This window comes from Callorhinus ursinus, unplaced genomic scaffold, assembly GCF_003265705.2.
Source record: "Callorhinus ursinus isolate GAN/ISIS: 27379988/994484 unplaced genomic scaffold, GSC_fseal_2.0 scaffold91, whole genome shotgun sequence".
Taxonomy (NCBI): Eukaryota; Metazoa; Chordata; class Mammalia; order Carnivora; family Otariidae; genus Callorhinus; species Callorhinus ursinus.
The window spans coordinates 1,869,552-1,885,376 of NW_027397153.1; the positions used below are offsets into that span (position 1 = coordinate 1,869,552).

At 41.0% G+C, this 15,825-nt stretch overlaps 1 long non-coding RNA gene across 1 annotated transcript in view; it reads left to right on the top strand.

Annotated features, from left to right (window-relative positions):
* LOC141371736 (uncharacterized) overlaps positions 1-15,315 on the top strand; it is a 122,623-nt gene extending 107,308 nt beyond the window's left edge. The window contains exon 4 of the long non-coding RNA XR_012376913.1: positions 15,155-15,315. This is a non-coding gene — a long non-coding RNA (uncharacterized lncRNA). The remainder of the gene's footprint in view (positions 1-15,154) is intronic.
* Positions 15,316-15,825: the final 510 nt, after the last annotated feature.

Consider the following 15,825-nt stretch of genomic DNA (forward strand, 5'->3'; position numbering starts at 1 on the left):
TGGTCTATCTGGGTAGAAGACTTGTGCTCAGTGCTGAAAACTTATAGTCAATTCTGAGTTGAGGTTTTGATACCCTATTGCTTACCTTCTAACTATGCACATTCTCATGGTAGCTCTTTCCCCCAGAAGGCAGGTTAGTCACAGCGGGCGGTGAACACAAAGAAATGGTCAGTGCTTTCTCAAAACTCACCTATAGTTATGGTTCTGGAAGCTACATATGGTTCACAGACATTTCTAATGTTAAGTTTTTAAAATATTATGTGGGAAGTGAGAAAGTGACAAAGGGATCATTTGAATATGATTAAATGCTGTAGCTCTCTTGAGTATGAATAAATCATGCGTTGACTTTCTTCCCCTAATTTTTCTTGGGTTGTTCCTTCTTAACACAGGACTGAGAGAGAATGAGAATAGATAGAGAGACAAGATATTGCTCACAAGCCACCCTTTCAGACATGATCAAAGGACTGGAACAATGTCTGAAGGGTAAATTGTAAATATTACATTGTTCTGTTGGGAAATGGGGTAGAAACTGGTGTCACTTCTGATAGAAGCTCATTTATACCATTTTAGCATTGACAATTATGTTTGTGAATTTTTGTGCCCAAATCTAATAACCATATAACTTACCTCACTTCAAGCTGTGTGGAGAAACTTCGATTGTTATATAGAGAAATGGTTCTTTGCCTCAGGTTCCTACTGTGACCATACCCTTCCATGCCCCTTCCTGAACTCTCAGCATGTCTCATGTGCTTGTCTGTGACAGTGACTACTCTGAATTTTTCTTCATTTTGGTATGTTTATATAGTAGTGGTAAGAGTAATATATATGTCTCTGGTTTGAGGTTGTAATTTTAAGTGGGTGTGCTCATGTTGTATGGATACTTTTATGGGATCGGTTTTGATATTTAGTTTATGGGATTTTGCTTTACATTTTCTTATATTATTGTTATATGTTTTAAGTTTGGTTTTAATATGCTATTGGGTTTGGTTTGCTAGTATTTCCTTGAGTATTAGATTAGAACTCTTAAGAATGAGGAGATTTTATATTGGCTTTATTTGCTCCTTTGTTTTTTTCTAGTTGTCCCTACTCACATCAGGGCCCCAAAAGGCAGAAATTGAGAAGCAGGTTATATATTTTATATATCTATATTAGGAAAAGCAGTATATCCTGTTACCCCTTTGTCCCCAAGGTGATCACCCTCAGACCACATCACTATGTTGCCTTGGCAACTATTTGTTATGCTTTTGTTTTCAGAAAAAAATACATAACTTCTGTCTAGCTTCTTTCATCAGCATGATTTTGAGATTTATCCAAGTTGTTGTATCAATGTTTCAAATATTTTTACGGCTGAGTAGTATTTCAATACATGTATAGACCATGTTTTGTTCATCTATACACCTGCTGATGGACATTTGGATTGTTTCAAGCGTTTGGCTATTTTGAATAATGCTGCAGTGAACACTGATGTACAGTTTTCTATGTAGACATTTGTTCTGAAATGGCAAGATTAGGTGAGAGGTTTAGCTTTTTAGGAAACTGATAATCTGCTTCCAAAACTGGTTTTACTATTTTATATTATCAAATATTTAGTTTCTTCAAATCCTTAACAACACTTAGTATATGTAATCTTTCTAATTTTAGCCATCGTAGTGGGAATAAAGTGATATCTCATCATGGTTTTATTTTTCATTTCCTTAATAACTAATGATGCTTAGCATTTTTAAATGCACTTACTTGTCATTTGCATATGTCTTTTTAGAGAACTTTATTTGTAATGTAAAAAACTGGAAACCCAAATTTCCTTCAATAGGTGTGGGATGTCCATTCATTGGAATCCTATTCAGCAATATTAAGAAATGTACCACTGATATACACAGTAATTTGGTTGAATCTCAACGGCATTGCACTGATTAAAAGAAGCCAGTCTCAAAAGGTTATATACTACACGATTCCATTTATATGACATTCTTGAAAGGTAAACTTATATTAATGTAAAGCAGACTAATCACTGCCAGGGCTTAGGGCTTGGGGCTGGGTATAACTACAAAATGATAACACAAGGAAAGTATGTAAGATGATGCCACTGTTCTTTATCTTGGTAGGGATGATATTTACTCAAATCTACACATGTGTTTAAATCATAGGACTACACACATACACAAAATTTCAATTTTACCGCATGTTATTTTTTTCATCCATATGCTCTTACTATATGCAATTTTTAAAACTATTTTCTTTAATGTTTAAAGATTTTTTTTAAATGAAGTTTTGGGTTCAAGGCAAAATTGAGAGGAAGATACAGGAATTTCCCATATATCTCCTTCCCCTACACATGCATAGCCTTCCTCATTATTAACATCACTCACCAGGGTGGTACATTTCTTGTAATTGATGAACCTACACTGACCCATAATTAGCACCCGAAGTTTGTAGTTTACCTTAGTACATCATTTTTTTCTTGGCCTCAGCTTTGTGTGTGTGTGTGTGTGTGTGTGTGTGTATGCGCACTTTCTCCTTTCTCCTATAATTACAATGCATAGTAAGTAATTTACCAGGAAAACTTTATTGATTGGTGGTATTCCTAAAAATTGTAAATGTGTTACCCTTAGAACATGAATGCAAGCAATAAAGTAAACTCCATCAAATAGCTACTTAATCCACTATCCATAGAGTTTCTCCACCTGTTGGGTTCTGGTTTCTCATGGAGTATAACTTTAGCTCTGCTATGGAACATCATGGTCTCTCCTATTTTATGACATCTTTTCACCTTAGCAGCCTGATACTAGCCCAACCCATATCTTTTTGGGAAGGATATCATTCTTATTGCTTTTTAGTTTGTGCCAAGCCACTTGATAAGGCCATTGGATGACTGATGGATTGATTGTCCTTGAGCCTTTCTTAAAACAAATCATTGATGGCATGAGAGGTGGGGCATAGTATATTATTTTTTAAAGCATCTTTTATGTCTATAAATCTTCTCAGTTGCATATCCTTATACCATGTCCCAGTCTTAGTTGGTCAAGGTAAATAGCCCCTGGAGCATATTTTTCAGACATAAAGATGGGAAAATATTATCTCAAAAATTATACTCCACATCTTGGTTCTTATCTCTCATTTTCTAATAAAAGGAACTTAAACTCCTTAGGGAAATGGTGGATTCCAATTGCCAAAGCTTATCAGCAAAATCAGTAACAATAGCATTTGGTTAAAACTGAAACAATAAAGTTAATACCCATGAGTCCATACTTATATAAATTATTGAATAAATAAGTATATGTGGGGAAAGATATAAAACTTTCTTACAAAAAAGAATTCTAAATAATATATATAGATAACACCTCTCCTAGAGGTGCTTAATGCCTGTACACTTGAGTGTGGGCTGGGCTCATTGACTCAGTCTCAAAGAATAGTGTATGGACAGCAAAAAGTAGTGACTTTACAGTACAGAAATCTGGCAGACACCATCTTAACCAAGAATCTAAAGGTTAATACTAGCAGTGATGACTTATGTGGATATACCTCCTGATACGATGCAATGAGAAGGGTACTTCATTTCAGTGGTATTCTTCACCAAACTCAGAACCCCAGTCTAATCAAAAGAAAACATCAGAAGAACTCCACTTGAGGGACATTCTAGAAACTGTCTGACCAGTACTCTTCAAGACTATAAAGGACATGAAAAAAAAAAAAAAGGCCTGGGAAATTTTACTGATCAAAGGAACAGAAAAAGGACATTAGGACATTAAGGGCATTGGAAAAAGTGGTAAAATCCAAAGTGTCTGTAGTTTTGATAATGATAATGTTAATGTTATAGTTTTGATACTGTTAATTTCTAAGTTTTTGTTACTGTATCATGGTTATATAAGATGGTAACCTTACAGGAAGCTGGGTAATAGGTGTATGAGAACTCTGTACTACATTTACAACTTTTCCATAAATCTAAATTATCCCAAAATAAATGTAAGAAAAACAAAGAAGCAACTAAAAAGCATGCATTGAATTTTGCTTCTGCCTGGTATGAAAAACAATGAAAGGTGTGGGTTTCAACCTAACAACATGAAAAAGCCAGATAAACTCCATACTCAATTTTTCTTGAACACCTTAGAGATCTAATATTACATATCTATTAAGTAGCTTGATTTTAAGAAAAGATAGCCCCTCCAAGGAGAAATGGGATGTGGAGACTGGCTTATCACTGATAGAGCAAGTGAAGTAATTGTACTGTCCTGACAAGCACCTGAGAAACAAATGAGAGCAGTCTCCCACTAGGAAAGGGTCAGGGACCTGGAGAGAGATCCCTATGTGGTTTAGGTGTGTTGAATGTCAGAGATCAATGAGTAAAGCAGGAGGACTGAGAAAAATCCTCTGGAACAAAAATATCACCCTAAGAACAAAGCAATGCTAGAGGAATTCAAAGTCTGTAATACACTTTAAGCTAAACACCACAATAAAACCCAATCTCAGGCTAATAATTGGCAAGACTGTCTCAACTGCCCTATCCCATAAGAAAGACCTGACAGTAGAAGCAGCATGTTCATTTCCAGGTGCAGATATTATTTACCTTATTCTCTGCTGTTCTGCACATGATGTTCAGCATCAAATAAAAAACTTAAAACACACAAAAAGACAAGGAAACCTAGTATCAAGAGACAAATCAATAAAACCAAATTCAGAAATAATCCAGATACCAGACCTATCAGACAGGGGCTTTACCATAATTATGATTAACATATTTAAGTATCCAGTGGAAAAAGGAGACATCCTGCATGAGCAGATGGGGAATTTTAGCACAGAGATAGAAACTATAAGAAAGAGTTCAGTGGAAATGCTATAAATAAGAAACAACAAACTACTTTCAGAGATAAAGATTCCCTTTGATGGGCCCACAACTATCTCAATGCCATGCAGTGAGAAACTTGTGAAGGCCTGAATGAAAGCTGCATGGATGGGACTATTTGGGTTGGGCTGTCACTCTGAGCCACTCAGTGTACAGTACCTTTCACAAGAAGGCGTCATTCACATGGACTACAATATGAATGGCACTTTTTTTGAGAAGAGTAATGTACAACATGCAGGGCATAAGTGGTAGCCCTGGGGATAGGGTTGTAGCTGCAAGCACAGCGATGCCTTTGTTAGAGCCCAGGCCTTCACTCTTCAGATGCTAGACCACCTCAAGGGACATTTTGAGCCTTCTAATAGAATATACATAGGAAATGTGCACTCCCGGGAGAACACCTCCATTTAGATTCTTCCAAGAGTTGATATATTTTTGCCAAATAAGGCTTCACTAAAGTGGGAAATACACTGTATTGAGAACACAGCCCTCCTTTGTTAGCGGAGATTTTTCTCTCTGCATTGCCAAATCCCCTAACCCTTTTTCACTACTAACTTCTCATATTTTGCAAGACTTTTCTTTTAGAGCTCCCAAAATACCCTCCTGCCTCTCAGCTCCTTCCACTGCTTAACCTTGAAGTCCATTTTTCTCTCAGAAACTAAAACATTTTATTATTTTTTCCAGTTTTATTGAGGTATGATTGACAAAAAATGTACATATGTAGGTGTAATGTGATGTCTTTAAGGTGTACAACCTAAATATATATACATTGTGCAATGATTACCACAGTCAAGTTAATGAACACATCTGTCACCGCACATGATTACCTTTTTTATATGTGATGAGAACGCTTAAGATCTATACTCTTAGAAAATTTCCAGCACCTATGTGATAGTGTTACTAACTAAAGTTACTGTGCTCTACATTACACCTCCAGAACTTACTCATCTTATAACAAACTTTGTACCCTGTAACATCTCCCCATTTCTGTCACCCCCTCAGCCTCTGACAACCATTATACCCTTTGCTTCTACAAGTTCGACTTTTTAGATTCCACATAAGTGAAATCATAGAGTATTTTTCTTATTAATTCAAGTATCATTTTGCCACTTCCACATGTGTTCCCATTTGTTATGTGGCTTGATTTCATTTCTGTGTTTATGCGTGTCTCAACGCAGGCTGCCGTAACAACATACTAGAGACTGGGTGGATTAAACAACAAATTTATTTTCTCATTGTTCTGGAGGCCAGAAGTTCAAGATCAAGCTATGGGTGTAATTGGTTTTTCGAGAGAGTGCTCTTCCTGGCTTACAGATGCTCACTGCGTGCTCATCTGACCTTTCCTCAGTGTGTGCACTTGGACAGTGAGCAAGCTCCCTAGTGTCTCTTCTTAGAAGAAGAATTAATAATAATCCCATGATGAAGGCCCCACCTTCATGAGGTCATCCAAACCTACTTATCTCCCAAAGGCCCCATTTCTAAACACCATCAAACTGGGTATTAAGAGTTTCAACCTAAGAATTTTGGAGGGACACACTTCAGTCCATAGCAATGCATTTCTATGTTTTATTTTGTACACTGTGTTTCATAAAATTTTATATTGTAGATATTTATTTTGTAGGATTTGTATGTGACATTTTATGGGGCTGGATTGCTTTTTGTCTTCATCTTTTGTGCATGTGTACAATTTGATATTTTATTTGCTTCTTGAGTAAATCTCTCTCCCTTTTGGATGTCTTTGTTTATTTCTGTGATTGGTATGCCTTTGTGTTTATACTCAATATGAAGCTTGGTTTTTACAAGTGAGAGACTTCATTGGGGGCTATTTGTTGCATTTGCCTATATTTGTGAGTGCATGTATGTTTGTGGGAGGTCTTATGTGTATGTATTCAAGTATGCTTGTGTGAATTGGGTTCATATTTATGTATTCGGTTTTGTTGTTGCTCTAGGTTTTTTTTAGGTCACTTTTTTTTCTAAAAAGCTTCTGTGCAGCAAAGAAAAGGCAACATATGGAATGGAAGAAAATATTTGCAAACACCTATCTGATAATGGGTTAATATCTATAATATATAAGGAATTCATACAACTCAACAGCAGGAAAAAACCAGTCTGACTGAAAAATGGACAAAAGACTTGACAGATATTTTTCCAAAGAAGATCTACAAATAGCCAATAGATAGAGGAAAAGCTGCTCAACATCATTAATTAGGGAAAAAGAAATCAAAACCACAATGAGGTATCACCTCACACCTGTTAGAATGGCTATTATCAAGAAGATGAGATTGTTGACAAAGGTGTGGAGAAAAGGGAACCCTGGTGCCCTATTGGTGGAAATGTATATTGGTAGAGCAACTATGGAAAACAGTATGGAGGTTCCTCAAAATATTAAAAATAGAATTACCATATGATCCAGCAATCCCACTTCTGTTATATATGCAAAGGAAATGAAATCACTATCCTGAAGAGATATCTACACTCCCATGTTAAGTATAGCAGTATTCATAATAGCCAAGAGATGGAAACAACCTAAGTGTCCATCAACAATGAATGGATAAAGAAAATGTGATACTTATATTTATATAATGAAATATTATTCAGCCATTTAAAAAAAGGAAATTTTGCCATTGTGACAGCATAATGCCCTCCAAATTCATTCATATTAAGTGAAATAAGCCAGACAAATAGTGCATCATCTCACTTATATATGGAATCTGAAAACGTTAAACACACACATGCAGAGTAGATTGGTGGTTACCAGGAGCTGAGGGGTAGGAAAAATGCAAAGATGTTGGTCAAAGGGTACAAACTTTCAGTTTTAAGATGAATAAATTTTGGGGATCTAAGATATATCGTGGTGGCTATAGTTAACAATATTGTATTTACTTGAAATTTGCTAAAAGACTGGATCTTAAATGTTCTCATACACACAAAATGTAACCATGTGAGGTAATGGATATCTTAACTCACCTTAATATTGTAATCATTTTATAATGTACACATATATCAAATTATTATGTTGTACACCTTAAACATACACAAAGTTATCTGTCAATTATATTTTTAACAATAAAGCTGGAAGAATAAAATACACACTCAAAAGTTGACAAGAAACCCACAAAAAACACAAACAATAAATAAGGACTATGGACAAAAGAATAAACAGACCCTTCAATCATATATGGGTGACTAATAAGCACATTGACAATACCAAGTATTAATGAGAATGGAGAAAGAGAATGCACACATTACCGATATCAAGAATAAAAGAATAGATATCAATATAGATCCTAGACACGTCAAAAGTATAATTAGAGGATATTATTAAAAATTTTATGCTAATAATTTTGACAAAATCAATGAAATCAACAAAATTTTTGAAAGACACAGGCAACCACAGCTGACCAAGAAAAAATGTAAAACATGAACAACTTACATTAAAGAAATTCATTTAATAATCATTAAAAGAAAATACATTAGAAATCATTTTATAAATCCTGTACTGCTCTAATTCCAAAAGTAGGCAAAGATATCATAACAAAGAGAATTACAGACCAATGTTTCTCTTAATACAGATACAAAACTCTTTAAGAAAATACATTAAGCAATTTATAAAGATTTTATATTTCATGACACTCTGGAGTTTAACCATACAAGGAGTTTAATCCATACAAGGATGGATTAACATCCCCCACCCCCCCAAAAAATCAGTGTATTTCACTACCAGAAAATAAAGTAGAGGGCGCCTGGGTGGCTCAATTGGTTAAGCGACTGCCTTCAGCTCAGGTCATGATCCTGGAGTCCCGGGATCGAGTCCCACATCGGGCTCCCTGCTCAGCAGGGAGTCTGCTTCTCCCTCTGACCCTCTTCCCTCTCGTGCTCTCTATCTCTCATTCTCTCTCTCTCAAATAAATAAATAAAATCTTAACAAAAAATAGAAAAAAAATAAAGTAGGGAAAAAATGGTCATTTCAAAGATTGCAAAGTACCTGACATAAAATTAACTCTCTTATGATAAAAATAAAATCTTACCAAGGAATAGAAGTGAAACTCCTCAACCTAATTAAAGGCATCTTAAAAAATCAACCTATAGCTAACATACTCAACTGAGAAAACAAAGTTTTATATATAAGGTCATGAACAAGGCAAAGGTATGTGCTCTAAAAATCCGTATGTAATATTGTATTCCAGAATCATATATCTGATAAGGGCCTAGTATCTGGAATATATAAAGAACACTTATAACTCAACAATAAAAAGATAAATAATCCATTTTTTTAAAAAAACTAACATTAAATAGACATTTCTCCAAAGATAGATATTTATGTTACCAACAAACTTATGAAAAAATGTACAACATATTTAGTCATGAGATAAATGCAAAACAAAAACACAGTGGAATTCCACGTCATACCCACTAGGACGGTTATAATCAGTAAGACAGAAATAACACATACTGGGTTAGAATAAAGTGAGGAAATTAGAAAACTCATTTATCGCTGGTCGGGATACAAAATGGATTAGCTACTTCCGGAAAGGGTTTGGCACTTCCTCATAATGCTAAACAGAGTTATCACAGTCACCAACAATTCAACTCTTAGGCATACATCCAAGAGAAATATGTGTCCACATAAACACTTGCACACAGATCCTCACTGCAGTATCATTCATTCAGTTTGAAATTTTAGCACTTGTCTTTGCAGCTCTCTCTTCCTAGTTTATATTTTCCCATAGAATTTATCACTTCTCTGCAAGATAAATATTCTGTTCATTGTTTTTATTATGTGTCTTCTAATAAAAATGTCAGTTCCAAGGTGCCTGTGTGGCTCAGTCAGTTAAGCATCCAACTCTTGATTTTGGCTCTGATGGTGATCTCAGGGTTGTGAGATCAAGCCCCACATCAGGCTCTACACTGGGCATGGAGCCTGTTTGAGATTCGCTCGCTCGCTCTCTCACTCTTCCCACTCCCTCTCTAAAAAAAAAATGTCAGTTCCATGAGCATGTTTTGAATCTGGTGAGTTCTGTAGTATTCCTAGCACATGAAACAGCCTGGCATCCAACACATATTCTTAGTAAATAGTTGATAAAGGAATAAATATTTCTCCCAGGTCAAAATCCCAAAGACATTAAATAGCTCGGTAAATATTTTTGAAACATGATCAGATGTGGTAAAATTTTGAATCATACGTAATCATTTCCAGTACTTTTTTTCCCATTAGGCTTTGTTTCATGGTGACAATAGAGTGAGTTGGTTAAGAACACATGTATTACCTCATTTAATCAACTAAAACACCCTAGGAAGGCAGTACTTACTTTTATCACACATTTATAGATGAAGAGTAAAGCTCACAGAAATTAAATAAATTGCTAAAAGCCATGAACGAAATAAGTAGCCTGATCCCATTAGGCTAAAGTTTACCACGGTCCTCACTCAAGCTATGGCTGCAAAATAAGCCACCTTGAATGTCAGTGCCTAAAAATACAATCCTTTATTATTTCTCATGATTTCTTAAGTTGATTGGGAATTTCTTCTACTGGGCTCACCTGGGCTCACTCATGCAAATGCAGACAGCTGAGTTCGGGTGGTCTAAGATGCCCTCTCACATGGCCCGGGTCCCAGCTGGAATGGCAGGAAGTTAGACTGGCTGGGCCTCTCCCTCCATGTGGGCATCCATTCCTGAATTCTTCAAAGCATGGACAGCTCAAGGTTCCAAAAGGGCAAAGGCAGAAACCGCAAAGCATCGTAAGGCTTAGCCTTGGAAGGTAAGCAACATCCCATCTGAAACATCCTGTTGATAGAAACAAGTTTATAAGCCAGCCCAGGATCAGCACGTGGGGAAATCAATCCAAACCCTGAAGGGAGGAGAAGAAAAAGTCCCGAGACAACAGGGTATGTTCACAGGGACACAGGATTCACTGGGCATCATTATTGTGGCGGCCCACCAAACTATTTACTATGCAGTATTTCAATATCCTTTTGCCTTGGATGCCTTTGTCACTGTTTTTAAAGTGCAACCACACAGGTTACACTATTGAAAGATAAAGTCTCTCTGGTCAACAAAGATCCTTAAGATGTTGTTGTGCCTGGAATGGAGCCCCTTTAATGCCTCCAAGATGCCTGGCTTTGCTTAGAGTCGGAAGCAGCGTAGGTAGTTTGGTGACCAAATATTGCTAGATTCCTCACATTCTTTCCAGGTGACTGCTCGCAAATACTCGGTTGTTAGTTCGTGTGTTGCCATTTTGGCCAAGGGAGGAAGTTGTTCTGTGACTCCTCTAGTCCTACCCCTCCCTGTCTTCAGTGGCCATCATTGGTGGTGAGGACCAATTGCTCATGCAATTGACCACCCATGGCGGGATCCCTTGTCTTGACAAGGTTTGGAGTTGGGATGGTTTTGAGGACAGGAGCTTGAGCTGGCTGACCGGAACCCCACAGTGACTACTGGCAACTTTGAGATGTCCTCTCTTGGCATCATGCATGAGAGGGGTATGTTTGAGAGCAGAGACTTAAGGGAAAGGGAAGGGAGAAAATGAAGATGGTGAGGACTGAGAAATCGCAGAAAGCTGCTGCCAGGCTAGGCAAGATATCAGGAGAACACCGAACACCAGGGCTACCATACCTGCCCTTCATCCCCTGACCCCAATGCACACAAAGCCACTCTCACCCCTGGCCTGCCCCTCTGGGGAAGGGCACAAGAACGCAGAGAGTGGCAAGGGGCCTGTGCCTCATTCTCTTCCCACCCTCACCACTGTCACCAGCTGCTTCCGCAAATCAACTGGAGAGGATCAAGAATTACTACCATCACCATGAAAAGGCCCTGTCATTCCCCAGGGAAGGTTGTAAGATTGCTCTGGGAACCAGAAGATGAAATAAGCGTCGGAGGAAAACTGGCCAATCAGAGCCCATCACCAACCACCCCCTTCCTCTGGGGAGGTCCTTTTCTCCTCTCAAGCTATTCTTCCATCTTGTCCATACTGAAGTCCCCATCTCTCTCTCTCTACCTGCTGTCATTCTTCCAGTGGTGCCCTTGTCATGTCAGGGTAGGATGGGGCAGGGTCCCTCCCACAGCTGCCCTAGGATGCCCATTTCTCACCGCAACTCAAACACCCTGTCCTGTAAGACACACCATCTTTGCCACTGAGAAGGAGGGAACACTCTACTGAAGAGCCAGGCCTTGTGTCCACTGTGTCCTGGGAGGCAGCAGACAAACAAAGCCCGATTATGTTTCCCAAGTGGACCTGGGCAACCGAGGACAGGCAGACAGTGGTTTCACTTTACCTTGCTGAGAAACAGGAATCTGAAGCCCAGGGGTCCTCATTCCCATGCGCCCTCCTGAGTGGGGAGGGAGGGGCTCTTACCTCCATCTCTGTCATGCCCTCTTGTTTGAGGGCATGCCCTCATGCCCTTTTGTTTCACCTGTTTGTGTATGGGCCTCTTCTTCCCCTATCTGTGCCTTGAAGTGCAAGTACCTTGAATGCAGGTCCTACTGCACCTCAGCTGTCCATCTGCATGGTGGCCACATTCCCTGCCAATTAGAGGCAAAGATCCAATTGCCATGAAGGAGTAAAGGCACCCACAGGAGACACAGATGTCCCTTGCATCTCAGCCACAGCTGGACACGAGACCCTGATGCTCCTTATAAATGTGAAACAACCTGTGTGGGGCTCTCGGAATGTGTAAACATACCGATACATGATCAAGACTTCCCCCTAAGTAAGACTTTCCATATACACCACAAAAGTGTAAATAAAGCCCATAGGCTTTATTTTGATAGTGTGTCTGCACTCCCACCTCTCAGGAGGCCAGGATAATATGATTATCCGGGCCTCCAAAAAACTTGTACAGCCTCTAGGGGAACTGGACTTGAATGCACAAAGTGAGGGACTTCAAAAATGCCCCAAGGGGGGTATCTCCCCCCTCCTCCCGACACCACAGGATCCTAAGAATCAATAAATAACATCTCTCCTGGAAAAGTGAAGCATTTCTAATAGCAGAAAATAACACAGAAGGCTATTGCAAACCAACGCTTTTGGTGGTGGGTTACTGGGTCCATGTTACTTGCCAGGACCATGAAGTATCCTGGGAGTGTAGAAAGGGAAGCTAGTTCTACCACTTGGACATGCTCACACACCCACTCTAACACTCTTAAGAAGCAATTGCCCTTCAGCCTGCTTTCAGAGCCAACTTCATGCCACCATGTCTGCTTCCTGATTCTCAGTTGGTGCTCCTGGTTGGAAACTCTGCCTGCAGGGAACCCAGAACCAGCACAACTCACTGGAACAGGCCATGTCCCAGTTAAGCTGGCATACGTACACAACGGTTAATTTCTCCAAGCCTTTCTGGCCGTGACCGACAAATATTTTATGAGACCCTGCACAGGTCCTGGAGACACCCAGGCATATCCATTAGGGCTGCACAGACACCTCCAGCTATCCCAGGCCACCTGACTGCCCGCCCAGCACCACGCTGGAAATGTGAAGATTCAAACTGCCTACATGTCCTGACTTGCCAAGAAGACTCAACAGCAGGACAGGCTCCAGCCTGTGCATCTCCCTCTCCTCCTGGCCAGGCCTCACCTCACCAGTGCCAATAAAGCACACTGGATAAGAGCACAGATCCTAGAGACAGTTGGCCATGGTCAGAGTCCCTGTGCTTCCCCTTCCCAGCTGCAGGACCTAGGAAAGCCTTCAAGCTCTTGATGGACTGAAGCAGATATTTGTAGCAGCAACACCGGCTGGATGAGGTTAGGGACTTGAGCAGATAGCCTGGAGTCCTTTCCTTTTCTGGAGCAGAGTGAGGTGTGTCACTGTTGTGAGATTAGCAACACAGCTGCACAAATGCCAGTTGCCCAGGAAACTCCCTGAAGGTGGTATAAGGAAACTCCCCCGGATGGGTGGGGGAATCGGCTTGCATCCTCTCTTGCTTTTTCTGCTTCTCTCTCCAAGGACACACATACACAATCGAAAAAGGAAAGACAAATGGTACTCCCTATTCTCAGGAGGTCTGTCTTGCCTCCCTCCCTTCATTCCTTCACACAGTATACAGAGAAAAGATAATTAAAGCAAACACAGTGACAACTACTCACCAAGCGTGTGTCCGGGGCACTATGTTAGCCCTCGCTCACCTGGTGACAAGAGAGCTGTATATGGCTGCTTTCAGTATGTGAGTGGCCATCAGAATTTCTTCAAAAACCTGGCCAAGCCAACCTGGCCCAGAGGGAGCGTCCCCTCACCTGCCCTGAGGACAACTGGAAAGAATAAGAGTCCCCCTGCTTTCATCCTGAGAGCAGCAATATCCTTGCTTGATGATTTTCACAGTAGGGTTACATGCCTGCTTAAACGTGCTTTCTCTATGTCTTCATTCAATTGGAGTTAAGTTGCTCAAAAGAGAAGGCACTCCAAGCCGTGTCCTGTTCCAGAATCACTTACCCAGGAATCCTGCTCCCACTAAAGCCCCTGGAGGGAAGAGAGCCCTGCCCTGCCCTGCCCTGCCCTGCCCTGCCCTGCCCTGCCCAGCCCTGCCCTGCCCAGCCCAGCCCAGCCCAGCTCTGCCCTGCCCTGCCCAGCCCTGCCCTGCCCTGCCCTGCCTGCCCTGCCCTGTCCAGCCCAGCCCAGCCCAGCCCAGCCCTGCCCTGTCCAGCCCAGCCCAGCCCTGCCCTGTCCAGCCCAGCCCAGCCCAGCCCTGCCCTGTCCAGCCCAGCCCAGCCCTGCCCTGCCCTGCCCTGCCCTGCCTGCCCAAGGCAACTTTCATCCTAACCCCAGGAGTGATCAGTGTGGGAGGGGCCTCAAGCACCTGGCCTTCACCCTCCCCACCATGTTTCTCCCTCCCTCCCTCCCTGCCTGAGTATCCATTTCAGCTGCTGCCCCTTAACACACCAGCTTTGAGGCTTGAGAGGGAATATGGACCCTCAGCCTCACCCACCACGGTACTCTGTGCCCCACACCTCCCAGTCCCTCTCTAAGAGATACTCCCCTCACTCCTGGATCTAGAGAATAATCTGTGAATATGTGCAGGAACCAGGAGACAGAGGGGAAAGATGATTCAGGGCGTGTTCCATCCTCTCATTAGATTCTCACAGAGAAAACAGCCCAACTAATTAGCCATAAGTGGTTAATGAGAACCATGAGTCTACACTGCTTTGTTTTCTCAGGGCATACACATCAACCCTCTTAACGTCCATAAGGAATTTACGTGTTGCCTTGGTAGTGTGTCTCTGAGGCTATTGAAGCCAAGGAGCCCCTTCCTTCCCGCTGATGCTGAGTTTTCCAGAAGTCTGTTCTTCAGAAGTCCCTTTATGAAGAGACCTTTTCATACTTTTCATTCCAGTGCACCCTTTCCCTTTCCGGGACTAGCTGACACGTAAGAAAGAGACGGGGAAGAAGTGCCAAGGAGACGCTTCCCATGACCGACAGGAGGCTTGCTGTGGGAACCTCTTCACTGCAGCCTGCATGCCCACAGGCTGTTCTGAGTGGGGCAGCCCAGTCCACAAGTAGCAGTTGCCACCACCACATCCACCCCTGGTAAGTACCTCCACCTTCCCCCCGTGCCCATTGCTTCCTTCTTCCCCACCCTCTTTGTCCTGCATATGGGGACTGACTGCTCACCTGGGACCATGTCCTCCCTTTTTGCTCTCCCTCTTCAACCTCAGGCTTCTCTACCTTCTGTGGAGATTGCATCCCAAACCTGGGGAGCTGATGGAGCTATGGGGGTGGGCATGGGAAATTAAAGCCAAGCTGGAGCGCACAGGGCATTTACAAATATTGATGGAGCACCCAGTTCTCTAGGACAGGGGCTGCGCTAGGTGCTGAGCATATACGTGGAGTCACTCTCGTGGATCTGCATGCCCTTAGGGGTAGTCAGAAAATAAGGAAAGGGAGAATAAGAATATTTCTTAGGGTCATAAATATTATGGAAAAATATAACTAGTTAACATGAAATGAGGGACTGGAAGGGAAAGAATACATCCTGATAGGTCTTCCTTTTCTTTATTTTTTCAA